Source organism: Falco biarmicus, chromosome 1, assembly GCF_023638135.1.
Source record: "Falco biarmicus isolate bFalBia1 chromosome 1, bFalBia1.pri, whole genome shotgun sequence".
Taxonomy (NCBI): domain Eukaryota; kingdom Metazoa; phylum Chordata; class Aves; order Falconiformes; family Falconidae; genus Falco; species Falco biarmicus.
This window is the reverse complement of record NC_079288.1, coordinates 19,717,645-19,740,323: the sequence shown is the minus strand read 5'-3', so window position 1 is coordinate 19,740,323 and position 22,679 is coordinate 19,717,645. Positions and strand designations below refer to the sequence as shown.

At 38.0% G+C, this 22,679-nt stretch overlaps 1 long non-coding RNA gene across 3 annotated transcripts in view; it reads right to left on the bottom strand.

The window, feature by feature from the left end:
- Positions 1–943: 943 nt before the first annotated feature.
- LOC130160038 (uncharacterized) overlaps positions 944–22,679 on the bottom strand; it is a 50,214-nt gene continuing 28,478 nt past the window's right edge. For 2 of the 3 annotated variants that reach the window (XR_008825925.1, XR_008825930.1), the window contains one exon: positions 944–1,685. This is a non-coding gene — a long non-coding RNA (uncharacterized LOC130160038). The remainder of the gene's footprint in view (positions 1,686–22,679) is intronic. The other variant, XR_008825929.1, reaches the window with a different exon arrangement.

Sequence of the window (22,679 nt, the reverse complement as noted above, 5' to 3'; positions counted from 1 at the left end):
GATTTGGAGGCTATAATTGAGATCTCCCTGGTGAATTTTATCCTTCAGTCTTCCAACTGAACACTGCAACTTGCAGCTCCTCTAAGCTATAACAACCATAGGGCAAAAGACAGATAGATTTTATCAAAAGAAGCAGCTCAGAAAGGAATGAGAATGATACTCTTTTAAATATATTGAATGCTAACATCGATAAATTCAGTTTACCAATGTATTTTTCTAGACTTATCAAACTACCAGATAAATGCACTTGGGATTATTTGTTAGGGACAAAAATGGGCTGAAGTGTATGTAGGTTAAACCAAGGTGTGTATTCCCTAGGGATATCTCAGAAGATAAAAAGCAAGTCCTGACTACTATTTAAAGGCAGCACAGCAGACGGTTAAGTTACACCCAGGTGTGTCTTCCCTCAGGTGATCCCAAGGGAGAGATGCTAGGCCACTTTTCCTATTTAATGGTGGCAGAATAGCTGGTTAGATTACGTCTTAAGTCATTTTGTAAGCTTATCATCAAAATGTTAGGATACAAAAATTGTAAGCCTACAAAGCTGTTTATGATAACAAATAGTGCTGCCATCACTGCATAATAAAATATAAACAATGTATTAAAAATAAGCCATTATCCCACTACTAAATTAAATAAGAATATTTAATCAAAGGAATGAATTTATGCTCTGGCTGTGCACAAAATGAAGAAAGTTCATAGGGAGAACTCCTCACTGACAAATTTCCAGATCAACAAGATGGTTCTTGCCAATTTTAAATAGCAGGAGGAATTTATAACGAGGTCAACAGTGGTTTTCCATGTAAGGGAGCCCAAGAACATTTTATATTAAAATTGATCAAACATTCTGAGTTGGACATGAAGTGTCATGCACACCTTTGAGCTCAGCTTATCCATCTCCAGTGCTCTGCTTTGAAAAGCACTAGCTAGTCCAGGAAAAACTTCTGAGACAAGGATCAAACTGTGGAAAGATATTTATATTTTTCCAACTTCTATTACAAAATAGCCACATATATCCAAGATACAAAAATACTGCACTACAGGAAGCAGATCATGCGGGACGACTCTCCCTAAGGAAAGGAAACAAATATGGAAGCAGGCTCTTGAGCCGCTCATTCTGGGCATATTACAAAGACAGTCATGCTAGTTATGCAGACTGTCATTTCTTTTCCCGCTGCAGTACTGCCTGTATGGAAGTACCAAACAGCACTGCCACTTTAGTAATTTTCATTGGGCAGCTGAGGTCTCATGAAAGCAGATAGAAACCATTTCCACCTGCTAACATTATTACTTCAAACTGTAGTCTCAGTCAGACATCACTGAATTGGTGCTACTGACGTGCATTTTGAATATTTACTTTGCAACCTTGATGGCTGCAATTGTTTTGTTTTCTTCTTAACCAAAAAACGAAAGATCAGATCTGGGAACAGAATTCAACAGTTTAGAATAGCTGCCAGTACACCAAATAAACACCTCAGTCTTTCAGTAAAAGCTCAGACCAAGAAGAGATATAAAGTTAACTTATTACAGTATTCTAGTCTGTGTCTAAGTGTCTAACAAAACTAAGTTGTTTCTGATGTAAGCCTCTTGATCTCTTCTGTTCTTTGCTTGTGGCATACGGCTTCATCTCCTTAAGAACAAACTGCTTTAGTTGAACAAAACTCTTCAAGTTGGCTGCAAGACAGCTGTAAGGAAAAAAAATACAGACTTTAAATTCTACAAAACTATTTTGCCACTCAGAAAGAGAAATACTACAAAGCAGTGCTGCTAGGTGAGTTGTGCTCTTTATGTTCACTAAAGTAGATGTTGGTATAAGGCTGTGATACACATTGGTAAAAACAGGAAAAGTCTGAAGCCAGTACTGGCATCCCCCTTTCCTCTAGGTATTTCCTCCTGATAGTAATCCCAGGGAAGAAGAGATAATGCTTGACAGTCAGTGGTTCACTTTCATTCAGGATCTTATCTCTGCACTGCAATCGACCTGTGACGCCAGCTCAAGTAAACACACCCAACAAGTTAATGTTAAACTAGCTAACTTAGGTACCAATAACTACATAGCTGCAGCAGTCTGGATTTCAGTGCAGGCTGCAAAGCTCGCTACAGAGACTGGGTTAATAATCAGGCCATTAGCCTACTTTGTCTCTGGGCTACTGCAGTTTGTGCCTAAGTTACTAACATAAAACCATCTCAGATTTATCTCTCTCAGTCATCAGAGTAAGAATCGTAAATGGATGGTAGTGCAGAATTTGGGAATAATTAAGTAAAGACGTCGTGTGTAGCCCAAACCATCTCAGATTCTTCCCCACCAGCTTTAGACATGTAACCCTGAGGAACACCAAATCTGAAAGCCCTTGGAAAGGATAAGTAATTATCCAGCACTATCTCCAAGATCTTCCAGACAGGAAAGAGTATATCCACCAACACTCCATGCCCACTATCTCTACAAGATCCAGCAGATAAATTGACAAAGCCTTCATTTCTAGTATCAGAAGTTCCTGATGGATCTAATAAAATCAAACAGGCAGACTCTTGGTAGGAAATAATTCATCACAGGTAAAAACATGTCTTTTCTTCTGCCAGTCCTATTATTATGACACGTGGATGCTGTGGTAGAGCTTTTCTATCACAAATCTGGTAAAGCATTCTGCAACAGGAATCACAAAAAAACTTCATGAATAGCATGAACTTAACATGAATATAAATATGTCCTCCAAAGCAGAGAGCATGTTTTTATCAAAGCTTCAAGACCTTATTCAGTATCTTACCATAATCGTGGGAGATAAACATGGGTGTACCTATACAATAACCTGGGGGCCGCAAAGATGTTTCTACTGTTTTGTGGAATGACGATAATTATATTTAGCACTCATTCAAGGCTTTTCATCTTCAAAGCACTTTACAAACATTAATTAATCCTCACAACACCCTATGAGGTAGGTAAGTATTATTATAGTAGGTGTGATCAGGTTTGTGTAGGGGACTGTAGAGTGTGCCCAAAGCCAGGTAAGGGCAGCAGAAATACATATTCCTGCAATTGCACATTTAAACTCATATTCCTCTCTACATATCTGCACACAAAAAACAAACCTCTCCACATAAATATATATACATACATGCCCACACAAATGCATACACTCCTCCAATCTAGTTCTATTTTTATGACTGTGCTAAGGCACTCTGGTTTTGGGAAGGAATATTACCCTGAGTGTACTGGTCTTGTAGTGTTCCTCTTACATTTAAATGGTACGACATGTTTTGACACTCTATGGTGGAGCCACAGTTCCTTTCCATTGTGAGAGTTGAGGCTGAACAAATGCAAGTTCTGGTAGCTGAATGCTTTCTGATAGCATGGCAAAATCCATGCCAGGAAAGAGTGTTTTTAATAACCACAGGTGGATAATAAGTTTGTAAAACACAGTAACAGATGAGTATTTTAAATCAAAAGAAAAACAGAGAGGTTGAGAGGGAGCACTCTCTTTCCAGACAGTTAGAGCTCAATACCTGCCCAACTTCTCTGAAGAATTACTGAGAGCATAAGGAAAAAAAAACTTGCAGCTTAGTCATATTTGTATTCTTATTAAATGCAGGACTGCCTGAGGCGAACAAGAGCTGATATCATAATTATTGGCTTGCCTAGCCAGCTGCCTTCTCTCACCTGATGTAAGATCAGATCTTTCCAGCCTTTGGAGACTCTGTACCGCTGAGCCTCCACTCTCTCTGCAGGGCTGTTTGAATGACCTAATCCTGTCCTGGAGCAGCAGCACGCCGTTTTGCTTCAGTAAAAAGGTAAGAGGAAACCTCTGACAACTTCATATAGCTTTTTAGAATTCAGCCGTGAAAGCCAAACGGAAGGGGGAGCAGAACTCTTTTGCCTTGGCTCATCTATTTAATCTGAAGTCCCTGAGGCTGACTTTGAAGAACTTTAGGCTGAGGGAAGGGGAAGGTCAGCAGCTACATCCCATTCCTCAGCAACTCCTATAGGTATTTATCAGCTGCAAGTGAAGGGCAGCAAGAGAAGGAGTCAAGAAAACACCAGGTAAGTTAATAGATCCATTGGTCTAGTACTGGGAGAAGTGAAGACTGTAGGTGATTTCCCAAAGGGAAAAAAATAGCTTTTCTTGTCTCCGGTGTATACCAGCTTAATCTAAGCTACTTTCTGTTCCGTAGTTACAAAGAAAGCTGGAAGTGTTTACCTTTACCAAAAAAAAAAAAAAAAAAAAAAAAAATTAAACAACAGAAAGACAAACCAAAAAAAGTATTTCTAAAAAAAAACATTGGGAAGTCTCATGTCTCACAGATGCATAATGGATTTGTTTCAAACTTTGCCAATGACAAATCAAAAATGTGGGAAGTTTATGTTTTGATATCAAGCTTGCTTTTACTACGGCCTCTGTTTTAAACCTGTTACTTTTGCCTCGTGTGTTTTGTAGTAGTAGATAAAAGTTTTATTCTGGACTTACTCCTATATTGAAAGGTGACTCAAGTGACATCCAGACAGAAGCTAGGATGTGTTAACTGCAGAAATTACTAAATTTGAGAACTGCAAATGGGAACTTGTTTCTTTATACACAAGTTTCTTGTTTCTTATACGTGCAGGCAGTATATCACTTTCTTTTCACTTCTTAGTTTCAGACTGTTAGATTTCCAGCAAGAAAGGAACTGTTTGTGTTACAAACACAATAATTATCAAACCAATAAATAACAACTAGCCATCATTCACTCTTGGCCCTCCTGCAAGTTTACTGGACATCAGATTAAATCTTGGGGAATTAGGCTTTATTCTATAAATGTTTCAGTTTGGTTTACCTGAATCATATGTATCCAGCTTGAATACTGATATAAGCTAGTTTGAACTGTATATGCTTTAGGCTGAAAATACATGTATTTTCTTCATAACTAATTAGGAGCATAGAAGAAAAATATTTAATATCTAGAGTGCGTATTTCTTAAGGAGTAAAGGATTGTGTAGTTTGCTTTCAGCCAGTTGGTACCCTGTATTATATATGCAGCCAAGAAAACATGCAACTAAAGCACATTGTTTACCCTACATCCCGGCGAGGGGAGATGAACATGGGTAGAAGTAGTTTGAATGTAATGAAATAAATGAAAGTAAATGAACTAAGGGACTAATCCTGGTAATTTGAGCATCTACACTCACCTCAGATGTTATAGTGTAAGAAAGTACTGGCTTGTACATGAACACAGATACTTCCATAATATTGCTGTGTTCCTAGATATAACTGGACCCACATGTCAGTTACTGAGATAGGAGTCAGTCAAGTACTCCGGGGAGTAAATGGAAATATCTACATGCCACTGTGATAGGTGTAGTACAGGAACCTGCCAGGAGCACATGAAGACACTTGCCATTACTGCAGAACACTGAGGTAAAAAGAGGAAAGCATAGAACGAGGGTCATCTACATGAAGCAATGTCTTTCTGATCCATTCCTTGTAATAACAGGCTTTTCTAGGAGAATAGCTTGCTGCTCAAATACAGTTTTGGAAAGGGATAATGAGAAAGACAGATAATAAAACCCAGAAAATTCACTATGTCCTTTCAGAGCATCTATTTTGTAAAAAACAGAAATAAAAAGAAAATATAATTGTTTAGGATTTCTGGAAACTAAACATTAACCACAATAACAACATTCCAGTCTCTTTGGATGCAAAGTCCAGAAATTTAACACAAGAAGTGGTGTCATGCACAACTACTTTCAATCACAAAATCAATCCCATAAGTTTCATAGGCTGTTAAATGACCAAGGACAGGGAGACAGTGATACAGCCTCCAAAAAATCTGAAACAGAAATTTCAAAATCCTGCAAAAAATATTGACAATTGATTCACATTAGAACCAAAAGGAGTCTTTGATTACAATCCAGAGTGACCACAGACAGATCTGAAGTCAGAAGTTCTGCAGTAATCCATGCAATAAAATTTAAAATGCATAAAGTTGCAAAAAACCCCCCCAAAAAACCCCCAAACAAATAAACAAAAACCCCAAACCACCATGTACTTAGCCTTTAAAAGGTAGGGACTCAAAGCACTGCAGAGTATATAATGGAGAATTTTTACATGTACTATTTTGTCCTGCCTATAAACCAAACAATTACAGATGCAAAATATTCTAGCAGCTTACACCCCACATGCAGAAACTTTGGAAGCTGGCTCTTTCTGACTGTGTCCATTGGAAAGCAAGGGAAAGTATTGTTGTTTCAGATGGGGCAGAAGCAAAACAGTACTTGGTAGGTCAGTGTCTATAAGCCGTAGAAAGTGTAAATGGAGATAAATTGCAAGCAGATAGGATTGACTGTAGCCATGTCCTCTATCAGTCAGAAACCCTGAGCTTTATGATTTGGGTCAAAAACTCCTCTGCTCTCCTGCATCTCCAAAATCATTCAGTTGAAACACAAAGAGATTTATTATGGAGATAATGCAGATTAAGCTAGAGGTACAAATAAAATCCTCCTCTCATACATCTGTGAGTATGGCCAGTGCCACATCTTTCCAAGGCATTTCTTCATTTAGCTAAGATTTGAAAGCAAGGTGGCAGTTCTTAGAAGCAAGGTCGAAAGAGGCTGGAGTACCTTGAGTAGGAGCCCACTAATGGCATCAGAATGGCATCATTCTGTCAACTTTAGGAAGCAGAGCTGTGAGGTGCTGCTCTTTCTTCTGAGTCACTACTGAATCAATCCCCTAACATGGTGCTAACAACAGGATACTGCTTACATTAGGGACTAAAAGCAAAGTCTTGGCCAATTCTATGTATCAAAGACACTATGCCACTTCTAATAAGATCAGGGAAATAATTAGCCCTTTTGCCACATTTCAAACATAAATTCAAGTCATGCCCTCATAACCATAGCCAGCTGCTCTGCTACTTCCCTAACTGGCTCCTCACCCCATAGACAAACATCCTGGGGTTTCGTTGTTTTCTTTTAAATCAATTAAGTCCTGTACAACACCGTTCATTTTTTGCACACCTCTTGTGCAACTAAGTCTTCCTGGTCATGTGTAAGATATTACCAGGGGTTTCTTCCATAATGCTGAGAAAGCTGAGAACCCTCACTATAATGCAGCATGCTGTGCTTGCTAGCTTCTTGCAAACACGCTCTTCTCAAGTGGCCTGTATGCCACTATTCTTCCTTCAGATCAACACTTCAAAGAGCCATATATTCCAAACAGCTGGGACAGAATAAATTGTTCTTTATTTTGTTCAGGATGCAAGACCTTTAGAGTTGTCCACAGAACAACAATGTTACTTTTTGAATTATATAAACAAGATAATAATACAGAAGATTATTATATGTATTTTACCTAAATTCCCTAACATTTTTAAATGAAACCTGCATTCTTTGTGCCCTGTTAAATGTTGCCAAATACTGAAGGGAGCTGCTAAATGTGTGGTTAGTAAAGTGATCCTTGTATAGCCTTTACAAATCTCAACAGTGTCTTTTGAGGCTTAGTAAATATATGTAAAATCGTTTTAAGATGTTTGGATGAGACAGGGCTACTGCAATCCACAGCATTATTATCTTTCTGTTGGTGAAGTGCTCAGAAATGAATGAAGCATATAGGGTGAGGTTCCATCAGAGTCATGTAATGAAGCTAAACATGCTGTCATTTTAACCCAATTTGTTTCCCTCTGTACTGCTGCCTCACCAGTTTGTTAGAGCCTCTCAAAGGAGCTCATCTAGTGTCAGCTTACAACTTCCACACCTAGCCCGTACTTTACTCCTGGAATGGGTAGGTATCCCTGCCCTGCAAACTCTTAACTGCTGGTTCAACAGACCTGCCAGGACAGGTCCCTGCAACATTCCCCTCTGTGGGCAAATGGTAGGATGCCAGAAATATTAGACAGGAACCTGTTCTCCCAGGAATGTAAGTAATTCATAGAAGGAAATAATTTACTATTTTCCCAGCTGGAATAATTAAACAGCTAGGCACTGTCCTCCCGAGCTGCAGAAAAGAAGAGCAAATGAGAGGGGAAAAAAAGTGCTGGAATGTCCTTCAATATAAATTCTCTTCCAGACTAAACAAACTTAATTCTGTAAATCTTTGCTCATAAACCACATTTTCTAGGCATCTGACCATTTTCTCTCCTCTCCTATGGACTCCAAATTGGAGTCCATTCCTTCAAAATGTGGTGACTGAAACTGGACACAAACCTTCAGCTGATACTTTACCAAGACCAAGAAGAGTTAACTTCACAAGGCTCACAGAATGTATTTCTGTAAGCACCTTATACGCGCTAGCATGTATGCCTTTTTCATTACGGCATGATGTGGCCGATTTAGGTTCAGCTTGTAACCCATTAAAAACTCGAGATCGTTTTATGCAGAATTGCTACCTAGTCACTTCTTGTCATTCACTATCTGCAGGGTTTAATATTCCTGCCTAGATGTTGAACTTCATTATCATTGAACTGCATTTTATTTTCTTCAATTGATTTTTCCTGACTTTTTTGAATATTATCCTGTCCTTTAAATACCTATGCAAAGCCTTCCATCTTCATGCTGTCTCCAAATTGGATTAGTGCTCCTCTCTAGTCTATCACTCAAGTCATTAGTGAAAATACCAAGCAGCATCAGACTCTAAGAAATCCACTCAAAACACCCTTTCATTCTGACAATCAACAGTTAGGAACTACTCTTAATGCTCTATTCCACCCAGTTTTACCTCCTCTCTCCTAGAGTTTTATCTAAAATAAATTCTCTTGGTTTGCTTATGAGAACAAAATGGGAGACAGCATAGAAGCCTCACTAATGTCAAACGGTATTACCTGTACACCTCCATTTCTTGCAAGGCCAGTATACAGGGAAACTACACTGGTATGAAAATTTCTTCTTAGCAAATTTATAATAGCTTTTACTTTTGCCTTTTGTTTCCTCAGTTTGGCATTTTGGTGGGGTTTTAATTTTATACTTTTCTGGGAATTAAAGTTAAATATGCCATCTGTAATTCCCTCATACTTTCTAGTTTCAAGACAGGCACTATATTTACCTCCTTTCAGTCTTGTATATGGCACTCATACTCAGTGAATTCTCAAAGACCTGCAGCTCTGCAGTAATTTCAGCTGATTCTCTAAATTCACTAGAATGAAATTAATTGGGGCCACTGAACTTGAAGACGTCAAAAAGCCTCAGCCCTGTCCTCTGGGAGTTGAGAACACACATATTCTTCATTGTATGAGATCACAGGCAAACATCATTTAATATTCCAGAATTTCTCATACTCTGTCTTGGCATTGCCCCGTTAGTTTTCCATTGTGCTTTAAGGTCACTAATTAATGTATGCCCTACTTTTCCACCCAGGAATAGATTTGGGATGGGTTTTTTCCTTTGAAATGCAGAGTGTCTAGAGAGCACCTGAGCTACCATATGGGTTTGAGGTCAGGTTTGTGCTATCTGAAATCTGTTTTGCTGAGGCACAAGAAATATTATTGTCTAACACCTTTCACATGAACCTTTCAAAGCACTGAAAAACTACATACTAGGACCACAGTTTTCAAGATTAGCCATTAATGCAAGGTCCTCTGTTTGAGATAGTCTGCATATGGTCTTCCGAGGTGTTGAGCAATAATACCACTTATTTAAATCTATGGAAATTCACTGTCCATAAGTATGTATTAGTTCAGTACACAGCTTAAAATACCTGTACTTCTATGGAAAAACTCCTTGCCTCACAAAATTTTCAATGGTTAAGACTCACTAGTAATCTAGTAATGGCTTCCTAGATTTTTGTCCATCCTCACATCAGTGAGAGCTCCTGCAGCCTAACTTGACATGCATTGGCTCGCTGTAGTTTTCAGCAGACAAACTTCACAGCTAAAAAACAAATGGGGCACAGCATAATTCAGTCACAACTTTTTTCCTCTCTGACTCTATAAAAATACAACAGGGGACTGTTTTCAACAGGGAAAAGATGCACAGATAAATCTGACTTATATGTGCAGAGTGGCTCAAGAGGAGGGCAAAGGGGACTGCAAAATTTGGCTCAAAGTGATGGTGTTCCTTATTGTTGAAAGCCTCCACAGAAAAGGTAATTTTTAAAAATAAGACAGTCAACAAAAATAGGAAAAGATCTGTTATAGATGAATAGAAGATTTTCCCACATATAACATTGCCCACATATAAAGACACTGTTAAGCTAAAATTTAAGAGAGAGTGAAAATATAGAAGATGGAAATATGCATATACTGAAACTGAAGGTAGGATGGACCAGGAGTGAACTCCTTGAATTTAACAATATGGATAATCAAATCTTATCATCATGGAATTTTGAAGAATAAGTGTATGATGGATCTATGATACTTGCTTATAGTTCTGGACACTGTAAGAATCAAGTTTCCACCTTTATTTCATAACTACCAATGCAAAAGTATGCATTCTTGGCAAAATAAAAATTGTGATTCTTGTACACTCACTATTCCAGCAGCACTGAGTTTCTCAAAAAATGTAAGATATGCCAAGAATCACAATTAAAAAAGTGATAACTAGCAATATCTAACTTGGAAATAGATAAAAGAAGGAATACTTTACAGAAAGACCAAACAAAGAGAACCCAGAAGAGGAATTCCTTTGTCCTAGTTTAGCAAGTTGGATTTGATGATGTGTTCATTAGTGATGTTTAACGTTTAAACAAACATGCATGTTCATTGTAACAGACACAGGGCTTAAATTTCCCTGACAGAAGAAACTAGGCTTGGGCTTTTTATATTTTAGCTGTTTTCCTGCTGATACTCTTCTCTGCACTTTAATCTAGCTGAACGGGCATTGAGCAGAGTGAGTTTGAGTAGATGATCCCCTGAGGTCCCTTCCAGCCTCAGCTTTCCTGTGACTCTGAACCTTTCCAATGGTATTTCTGCTATATAGATCTTGTTATGAATTGGAAACAATAGCCGTGAAAACCAGGAACCTTATAGCTCTGCTCTACAGACTCCCAACCATGGAGAAAAATGGTCTTTGACCATAGCAGGAGATCTGCTATAGGAAGCTACTGTCACCACACAACAAGTTGACAAAGCAAGGTATGAGATTGTTTCCAGTAGCTGGCCAGCCTCTTCACCGGCAAAGAATAACTAAAGCTGACAAAAGCTTCTCACAGAAATTCGTTTCACTCAGCCTCAGATAAAACCAATCCCAGACACAAATCTTTTCCTTCACTGTAAAACACATTCTACACTTCATAACTGACAGCTACCACAATATAAAATTCTGGGTACAACAGGAAAAAAATATTAAATCGGAGAGCATAAATATGTGAATGCAAAAAAGCTTAACGTAAAACATTTTCTTCAATGTCAAGACATTACTTCATGAAGTAAATAACTAAAAGGCCTCCAAGCGACATGGTCTTTGTTCAAAACTCTGCTTTCCTTTGCTGACATCTCTCTTGTTCTACGGAATCTGTAACACTATGTTCTGTTAGTCCCCCAAAATACTATAATATTATAAAATTAGTCCTACACTTGTTCAGTCAATCTGAAAAAGCTAAAATGCTGGAATGATTGAAAAAGTACATTACACATAGAGGTCTTTAGGAGGAAGTAAAATGTTGAGCTGTTGCTGTTATCGATGTTAATATAGATTTGCAGGGGTTTTATAAAATATAAATCTATTTTAATATATCAATTCTCTTTTTTCTCTGAGGACAAAGTCAGCAATAATATAAAACAGTACTTCTAGTCCCTTAATGAATATTCTTTATCAGCTGTGCTTTAAGCGTTGGAAGCAAACACCTATAAAAAGTTTAATTTGCATTATTGTTTTATGTACAAGAAAACAGAATGGTTTTTGTAACATGTTTAGTTTTACATCTCTTTCTTTAATGTGGTAATCCCCTTAGATCGGTTAATTATGTTTTATGTATCACTGAAATTTAATATTTTAAGAGGAGAAGAAACAAGCATGGTTTCAACCTCTTTATAGCTAGTTGCTCCCAAAAATGTAAGATTCCATTTCAGTAAAGCAGTTAATTTTTCACTAAGGAGAGAATGGACAAAATCCCTGTTAGAGGGGGCATGAATCTCCCAAGAGGAATCTCTTGTGCTTCATAAGCTGCATGGTGATGTGTGTCAAATGCAACATGAGTACAGGGGAAAAATGCAGGACTTAAAATGATTACTATTTAATTTTAGCCTTTTTCTTGTTTCTAATTTTCATCTCTATTAAGAATTTTGTAACAGGATCAAGGATGTGTATATAATTCAATACACTTGCTTAAACAATACTTCCTCAATGAAACAGAGACTGTTTATTCAGGCTGTTTATTGCAAAACTGTTTCTGCATACACAGTTTTTTGATGTTTGCCATTTCTGTGAAATTCCTATCCTTTCTTTCAAGGGTGTTATTACCTCATGTTTTCTGGCGAAAGAGATTTCTGTTTTCTAAAGTCATTGAGGCCTTGCTGTAAGTGAGAGGCAGGGAAAGCTACTTATTGTGTAATAGAACCAAATTTCTCCTAAAGAATCTGTGAACATCACATTTTCTAGTTTTTTGTCATTTATTTAATCTGGTTTTCATTATTTTTTTAAACATTTTGCTGTAAGATATTTTAATTAACCGTAATTTGGGACAGAAATTATTAAAAGAGTATTTGTGGTCTCAGTTATCAGTATAGTAGACATGCTTACCCTAAAGTGTGAACTTGGTAGATGGATAGACACACAAACAGAAAGAACTCAGAATTTGTTAACAAACAGAGGAAAGTAGCTACCCTATTTTGAATGCATGAATAGCTCTTGAAGGAGATTCTCTGTTGCTTCAGATATTCATTAAAGAGTCAAAATATTTAAGCAGGAGAAAGACTACTAACACGGTCTCCATTTCTTAGATACTTTATTGATTAAATACTTTTGAGATTTAAGACCTGAAAAGGTGCACTTAAGCCCCTGAAAAGGGGTATGCATACCACAAATTTGTGCATTTTCTTTTCAGTGGTTTTGCTGAGCACAGGGACCATTAAATACTTAGTACTTGTTCAGTCAGATAATGGCCAAATGAAAAATCAATATAAAAGCACCTCACATTTCACAAGGCAGATGAACCTGGCTAAAAAGTTCATCCTAGATGAACAAATTACATTATTTTGCAAAAATTTTGCAGTGAGCTTTTGCCAAGCTGGCTTGAACAATGTGTTTTTAAACAGCCAGGAATGAGCAGAACTGAGGGAAGAAACTTGGCTCTGTTTTGGTCTTCTTTTAGAAGAAACAGTTTTCACCAAGCTTGAAGAATTTTCCTGAAAGAGTTAAAATAGATGAAGAATTAAATAAAATTAACTTAAAAATCAAATAGCTGCTCTTGCCGCTTTTGCTTTTAACAATGAGGAAGTAGTGTTTATGAAGCAGAAATAGACTCTAGGAATAAATTAGGCATTAGGAAAACAGGTGGGTGTAGCAGAGGAGCGAGCACTTGGAAAGTGGGGAGGGTAAAGGGGAAGAACAGTCATTGGTCACTTTGCAGTAAAGTGGAGAGAAGGCTAATTGGGTGAACGAACTTTGATGCAACTTAGTCTGTCAGGTATGTCCATATTTACAGTTTTTAGAGACCCTTATGCTGGTGGTATCTTATAACTGTAAATAGGGACAGGTTTAACTGTGCCTATTCTCTCACAACTTCCCTCTTTTTCAGGGGAACTTCCTTTGTATTTATATTAACAGCAGACATTAACTTTTCCAAAGCTTACAATGAATCAACATAATCCTTCCTGGGAAGTTTAATGCCTTCATGCATGACTTCTTGTTTTGTTCACCGTATTTGATTTAGTTTTTCTTCCCTCTCCCCGCTTCTTTCAGTCTTTCTAATTTCAAGTCACTTGTATCTCATCTTGTTCTCAGCAGTTATTCTTTCCTAAAGGATTAACGTATTTGTATGTTATTCATTTTGCAAAAAAATCTCAGGCCATATTTTCCTATAAGGTTCTTTAATCTCCAGACTGTCCCTCATTTATTCTTCAGTCTGTCTGTCTCTTGCTCCTCCTGGCATTCCAAAGACAATGCTTTAAATTACAAAACTAAGTTCTCAACTTGATGCTGGGGTGTGAATGACTTTGTAATTTTGGGGCAGGAAGACAAGAGTGTTGGGATAATCAGGCATTTGCCTTTTTATTTCTTCACCTAAATTTTTTCTTTCTCTCTTTTCCCTAACTAAAGTGCTTGCTTCTGCAGGTAGGTAGCTACAACTCTCTGGAAATATGTTACCTTTTAGACTGCAGGGAATTCATAGCATTGAAACACAAAACATTCTCTGGGTTTATGTGTTTAAAACAGAGTGCCACGCAGCGCACATGATACTGAAATGCATCCATCCTGGGTGAAACCAAAGGCCCACCACCCAGCCCAGTATCCTATTTCCAGCAATGGACAAGACTTAATGCCTGGAGAAAAGCACAGAAACAGCAAACAATAGCTTGCAAGTCACAGACCTCTTAAGTCAGAGCTGTTGTCCATCTGTTTAATAAGCCACAACGGATTTTCCTTTCCATTAACCTGTCCAGCCATCCCTTGAATCCATACAAATTTTTACATCTACAGCACTCTGTGGTAGGGGCTTGCACAGGGCAGCTACACGTTGGGTAATAAAGAATCACCACATTTTGCTAGTTTCTGGCATTCAATGCCAGTTCACCCTCTCCATAGCACCTGTGATTTAATATATCTCTTCCATTTTTTTCACCACCATCAATCATCTTTTTTCCAGACCAAAGCCCACTTAGTCATTCCACATATGGAAGCTGGTGTGGACCTTTGATCAGACTTGCAGCCCTTTCCTCAACTGTCTCCTTTTCCAGATGGGGAGACCCAGAACTGCACGCTGTTCAAGACAGCAATGCATCATGGAAAAAACGTTTAGGCTTGTTCTGGTTTTCCCTCACAATTCTTAACATTTGATTTAACTTTTGTGATTGCTGTTATCCTTGAGCTACTGTTTTCATGGAACCATCCATCACCACTCTTTCCTGACTTTTAATGGTCAGCTAAGTGCCTTTATTTTTTATTTCTTTTTAAAGGAAGTTAGGATTTTTTTCGGTAAACAAGGTTTTTGTGCTTCTCTTTAGGTTTATCTGTAAGGTTAAATGCCCCATCACTGAATCTCATAATGTCTTTTTGCTGTTCCTCCCAGTCAATCTTCATCATATCTATTCAGAATAACAGTTATTATCTGCAAATTTTGTCATGTGCTTTTCACCTCTTTTCCCATTTTTTTGGTGAATACAAAGTCTCAGCAGATCCCTAAAGATCACCCCCAGCACTGGTGACCTCCTTCCTCATGCAAACCAATTACTCAGCTTTACCTTTCATTTTCTATCTTTTAACCAAATATTTATTCATGCTAAGACCTTTTCTGTGAATAGTCAGGATTTCGGTGGATAGTTCCCTTAAAACCTTGTGATGAAGCATCTTGTCAAAAGCTCTTTCTGGTAACCTTAGCAAATTATCAGGCCAAATTCCCCTGTATTCCTGTTTGAAATACTTTAACATGCTAGCCAGTATTGATGGCTGCACATACAGAAACTACACTTAAGCTTTGTGGACAGAAAGGCTATTGCTAGGAGTTGAGGGTGGGTTCCCTCCAGAGAAATAAATATCATTCTCCATTACCTGTTCCTCCATCTTTACTACTTTATATGCAACATTTTTCATGCATGCCTAGGAATAAGTGTCAGCAGAATACATCATTTCAAATCAGCTGTGCTTCTGTGAGCTAGCTGAATTAGTTACTAGTTGCTAAGTAGATGCTGAAAGACCTTTGATCTCGAGAAGCCCAAGTAGGAGCTTGAGTCTTGGGGGTTTTTTGGGGGGGGTTTTCTTTTCAAAGGTTTTTCCAAAAACAAAATACTTGAACTAGTGCTGCATTACTTCTGACTGCATACAATTTCTTTTCTTCACTGAGAGTCTTAGAGGCCTGTGTAAACTACACTGCATAACCCAGACTAAACACGTAAAACAAGTAGCAACTGCAGTTTGCACTGATTCAATGTAAAACCAACAGAAACTGTTCCAAACAAAACTGTAACTTAAACCAGCTTTGCCTGCTAACATTAAGAACTCAGAACAGTGATAACAGGTGAAATTCCCCTTTGTATACATGTATCGTAGTCAGACATTTCCAAAGCAAAAACTCCAAAACCACTTCAGTTAAACAGCCCCTGAACTTGGTTATCTGTCACTCTGCTCTTTCCCTACTTAACACATCACTGCTCAGTGAATCAGTCATTCAGAGTTTTTTGGTTTTTGTTTTAACATACTCAGCTTACGACTGTGCAAATAAGATTCCCAAATCCATTCCTCAGATCAAATAAAGGTAATTACAGAGCTTACTGTGGGCGATTCCCAGTGGGAGGGTGGGAGTGGCCACGGGTGGGGCTGCAAGGTGAATACTGTACATGCACAACAGAGAAAATGGGAATGTACCACACCCATCATAAAACATGCTGCCACAGCCAGCAACAGAAACCATTAGGGTGGATCATCATACACACCTTCTCATAAAGACAGAAAGATGGCATGAGATCCCAAGATGAACTCTCAAGTCACAGGGAGATGAGCATGACTCACAGAGAGAGAAAAGGAACGTAAAACAAATTATGAGACTACTGAAGGATCTATGCCATGTGTCCCCCACGTTCCCCCTATACGATGTTCCCCAAGGAGGATTATTAGCGTATGCCACTTTGCATACAGCTCTTAACCTACCAATAGGTAATTCATGGGAACAGTTTACTATTAATCACATTTATTACACCAGCACATAAGCAGCAAGGAACAGGGCCACAATGCATTACATGTTGCGTAGCTGACAGTTCCTGACCCATGTTACTTATATCATTCTGTGACTCTCACATTCTTTGAAACGTTAACCCATCTCATCTCTTAGCATTTGTCTTTAAAACCAACTGACGGTTGCCATTCAATTAAAATTTAATGGTGAACACTAAAAAAAGAGATTGTTTAGAAAATATTGTGGATAACCTGTAAATCACTTTGGAAACCAGTAACTAGAATAGCCATAGTAGAAGGGAATGGGACACACCGGAAGAGATCAAAAGAACTAATAACATGATAGACAGAAGTAAAGTGACTGTCATGGTTTAGCTCCAGCTGACAACTATGTACTACACAGCCGCTTGCTCATGGACTTTCATTGCAGGGGGAGGAAAGGAAAGAGAACAGAAGAAGGAATACTTAGAAGGAGACAACCTACGTAATTATAGCAGAAAGGAGGAAAAAAAAAAAAGGTTATGCGAAACAGGGCTATAAAACAGGTGAGAGTGAAGCACAGATGCAGGGACTGTGAGGGATACCTGGAGAAGAGCAAAATGGTAATTCCCTAATATATTCCTCCAGCTTTCAGCAATCTATAGTTCATTAATTTTTGAGCCAAAGAAGCTATCTCCTTATCTACCATTCAATTTAATGGCTATAGCTACTTTTTCTTTCCTTCTGCCTATGTTGGTTTTTTTTTTCTGTCACATGATTGTACTGAAAGCTTTCCATTCTTGTTGCATCTATACATTGCCACTCCCCAGACCTGCTGCAGAGTAAAACTTTGAATTCAGCTCAAAGAATTCAGTTACATACTTGCTATGATCAACCCGTGAACAGACTATGCCGTTATCTCTTGTGCTGGTTTGACCTGTCAACCAAGCTGGTTATTCATGAAAGAATCACACAGTTTCTGTATCATATTAACTACTTCAACTCTTGGAACTGTGTCTGACTTCATGCTTAGATGTCTTGTGTAAAGCAATGAAATTTCATATTCCTCATTCAGGAAACAGCACAATCATTCATCCAGAAAACAGGACAGAGTATATGCAAAGGATAAGGTTTTGAAACATACCATCAGAGTTGCAAAGCTGGTAGGGAGAGCTAACATCTTTTTTTATTCAGTTAACTGGTGTAGTTGGAAAGATGTATTAGTGCTTATTATGATGAGGAAAAAGGTGTGGGGAAAACCAAGGCCAAATGACAAGCTCATTTACCTTAGCTAAATTTTTGCATGCTTGATTTCTGTTCAGTGCTCAGTTCCCTTTCTGCTGAGCTAATTATATTGGTTCAACACCAAAGTGAGGGACTTTTCCCTGTCAAGGGCTTCCCAAATGATGGGTCTGCCCAGTCTACAAGAAATACAAAAGTTCTTACAGTGTTGTTATCTCAGCCATACTGCATGAATTTCTGCCATGTTTTCTATTTATGCATAAATGAATACTTTAGCATTAAAGATAAAATACAAACCCAAAACAAACAGGATATGTAATGCAGCTGAGGAGAACCCCCATGATCTGCTTTTCTCTATTTTGAGTGAATTGCTGTATACTTGGAGAATACCTGCTGTGTAAACTCCATGGTTTGCTTACATCTTGGACACTACATGTAATTTTCATCCTCCCATCCCAGAAAGTTCAACTACAGGTTGTTCAGGGAAGGGCTGCAGATATAACCAAAGGTCTGGAATGGCTTCAGAATGAGAAATTAGTAAGTAAGTTTTAGCCTGGAAAAGAGGAAAATACAACAAAAATGTAATAAATCAGAAACAAAAAGTCCTCTGCAGGGATAGTCACATCCCTCCTTCCTCACAGCTGGTATCAGAAGTAATAGATGCAGGATAAAATACAAGCAAAAAAGAACAGCTAAAATGTCCACGTAAGGATGGGAACCTGGACTAAAGACTACAGTGACAGTAACATTGCCTGTATATTTTACTGTGTTCAGCCATGCAAAGAAAAGTCCTGGATCTGCTTCTTAAAATACTTTTTCCATACAATAGATTTAGGACAAATGCCTTTTATTTTTTCTTCTTTTTTTGTTTGAAAAATATTTGTTTATACAGATAATTGTAGTATTTTATGATAATGCTCCTATAGTGGATTAAAAACATGCTGCAAACACTCCACTTTTCTCCCCACCTACCAGGAAGCACCTGGATATTTTAAAGCTCCTAACCAATCCTGCTTGAGTGCACATCTGGACATGGTGGCAATTACCCTAAGTCTTTATATAGTACATCGTGATCACTTGGTATTCAGCCTTGCCTACAGGTAGCCCTTAATGAAAAGAAAGAAATCCTGATAATTCAGGAATGATCTCATAAAAAAATGGGACCTTTCTTTTATGTGAATTCAGTACCTTGATGTAGGTGACCTGAAATTTTGGTAGACTTCTTAATGGTCTGTGATACTGCAGATCACTGTGCTGCCTATTACTCTTAAATTTTTCAGAGAATTGCTAGTTCCAGGCTTCTGCTTCATCTTCATCATTTTTCCATTTGTCATTACATCTTTTGCTATTTCATAATGCCACGCCACTGTGTTTCTAGCACCCAATTCCCTTTGGTAATATTTGTCTTAATTACTACTACATGTGGATGTTATCAATTTACTTTGAAATCTCTAATGAAAATAATAAATTACTTTAGAGTTAATCCTAAACCCTGAAGTACCCCACTAGACAGCTTGCCCTGTTCAGATTTATCAAATTAAGTTCATCATTATTCTAGTCGTGTCAGTTTACATAACAAGTCTCAAACCCAAACTCCCATAGAATTATTCCACAACCAGGTCTACTTAAGTAGAATCTACATTTCCACAGAGTTCTGAAAACCAACTACCTACATGTAAACTCATGCAGTGTTGTAGCATTCAGGTTAGTTATATCACTCAGAATAACTATTCCATAAGAATTGATTCACATGGAGAGATGTAACATCAGGCAAGCTGTAATGCAGCTGTAGCCAAACCCTCTTGCCTCCCTGACAGTTACTGTTAAGGGAGTAGCAAACACATCCCCTGTAATATGATGCAGAAAGGGTCTCATGGTCACAGACTTTCTTTGCCCATACTTGAGATAATTACTGCTCTGGCCCTGATGAATTAAGCTTATTTTTCATCTGCTCCCACTAAATATGCAAAAGTTATTTCCAGAGATAGCTAAATGTGGGCAGCAACCACTAGCTAACCAGGACAGAATTGAGCTCAGAACCCTTGAATAGGAAAGCAAAAATAGCATAGTTAAATTAAACAAAGACTGACAAACAGATCTAAATTCAGAAGAGAAGAAAACACAGTCCTTAGAAGCTCTGTAAAAGCTATTCAAGTATCCTATAATCAAGGTCCAATACATACTATAAAGCAAGAAAGCAGTAAGAAATTGATGTGGCTAAACCAGCATTTACTGCTGTGCAGATTGAAATCTTGCTCCTGAAAATGTCTTCTAAAAATAGGGCAAGCCTTAGTGACAAGAATGTTAGAGATGAACAAAGCAATTACAGCTATCACCAGCCATGATCCAGCACAGCCTTTGGTGTCAATCTGTCAGGAAAGAGCTTAGAAAGGTCTTGCATTCATTGTAATCCACAAAATTTTCTGATTCTCATTAATAAATTCGTTTTCCTCTGAAAGTCTCCCATACAAATAATTACACTTAGAAATATTCCTCTATACATGGCAAGCACTAGTCACAAATTTTTGGTCACTTCTACAATATTTGGAACTTGGCATTATTAGGAGGCAGATTTCTAACTATAAACTGAGAAATGGAATTCTAAAACATCATGGCTTCTCTGATTCCTTTCTCATAAGAGACTCGGGGGAAAAAAAATCTTTCTTACTTTGGAAATCATCAGTGTGAATTGGAAAGGAAAAAGATGATTTAGTGTTTTGGGGAGGGGGCAGAGATGAGAGTAGATCACACAAGCAAGTGTCAAGCAGGGATCAGTGAGATGCCTAAGGCATGCACAAAGAATGAATTATGGATTGGGGAACATCCAAACACACCTTCCTTTCATGAAAACTGATCTCAGCCCCAAGGGATGGAGATGGCATTTACAGTAACATACAGCGTTTAGAGCAGTTCGGATTGCTTAGACGGCCCAGTGCCGAGTTCTGGTGAAGTGTATCACCGGCAAAATGCCCTCCAATATCCAGAAAAGACACAAAACCAAGAATTGTTTAAACTATGGATTGCTGCCACAGGACTCCAGTCATGCAGAGCTAATAGATCAGCTGCTGCTACCTTGCTTATCCAAACACTCAGCTGAGGTTACAGTTTCTCATTAATTTATTTTTTTAAAGATAGTTATCTTATCATAGGAGCCTAGGGTTGTCACGCAACATTTACAAAAGTATGACATGGGCTGCGGAGAAATGGTTCCAGCTACATCTGGGATAATCAGATACCTTTTTCCAAATCCAAGCATCATTAAACAATGCTTTTTATCTTTATGATCTTTAACACTTCCTACATCTAGTCAACCCACAATTTCCTTAAGTTCTCTGTCTCCAAGGAACAGTTTATGGTAAATGATTTATTATAATCCTGATTATCGACAACCTTCACTGACTGTAATTTCTTCTCTCTTAAAGATTTGTCAGTAAGTAGCCTGATTTCCCTTTGCTAAAATCTGTATTAACAATGCAAAGTGGTCGATGGGGTTTTTTTGGTAATGTATTATTTCTACAAAATATAGTGTCTCTAAGGGACATTTTAAATACTGTAAATGAGATTTAAAAGAAAGCAAAGATTTTTCAGTATGCTAATTTGGCAGTTTCTACTTATCTATATGCATAGCCTGCAGTGATACATATCAGTGAAAGTCAAATTGCATATGGCTTTTGGAGCAAGAAGTTTGGATTCCAAGAAAAAAAGCCAGAAAGTCAGAAGTACATGGCCAGAGGTTTTTCTCTAACAGGAAGACATACCCACAGCATGCCATTTCTAGGATAAGGATAACTTGGAGAGGCAGTTGTTACTGAGCTCCTGAAGAATGGCGCCTGTCTTAATGTGAAAACTGAGAACAGCACTGTGATCATAGACTTGGGATTTTTACCTGTATGGGAAATCCCTCTGAAATGAATCCTCAACAAAGGCATTAAATAAGCACCATTGAATGGAGATTATCAGCTTGACGTTGTTTTGGTACAAGGTTGCTTCTCATTTAATACCCAGTAAAACACTTCAACTATGCAGGGGGAAATTTTTATAGTATGAAAATGGCAGTAAGACTTCTCCTTTCCTACCAGCCTCCATGAGACAGCAAAATGAAATTCATAAACAACCTGGGAAAAGTCTTGGACAGGAGGGACAATAATAATTGGCTTCTCGTGGACCTTTTGTATTAACTGTCCAAAATAACCATGATATAGTCACTTTGTTTTCAGATTGCCTTCAGTAAGCAGAGCCAGACCTTTCTGACCTGCTGAATTAACCCTTCTTTTTATCTGGTTCTGTCACAGATCCTAATGGTACACATGAGAACAGAAAAGCTTCAGGCATTACTATACTCTGCCATCAGAGCTTTTTGACTTACCTGTTTTCTTATTTTCATTAATCTGATTTTCTTGAAAACAAGCCTCTCCTTTCTCTTCGTTTGTGATCATTTGTCAAATGTCTCTTGCAATGCAAAAGTCATTAGGCAAGAATCATAACTGTACACAAGCTTTTAATAAAATTCTAATGCTTAAGACCACAAATTAGGCAGCTGGGTTGAAAAACTGCAGTATAAAAGAGAGGTCAGACACAGCTTTGTATAACCTGAAGATAAGTGGGAAACCAGCACTAAGAAGGCAGACAGTGTGAAACATTTACAAACATACACACACATATATTTCCTTGTTGTCAGTTTTCCCACCTGCTTCTTTCAAGATGAGCATCAGTTAGAAGTATTTCTCCACATCAG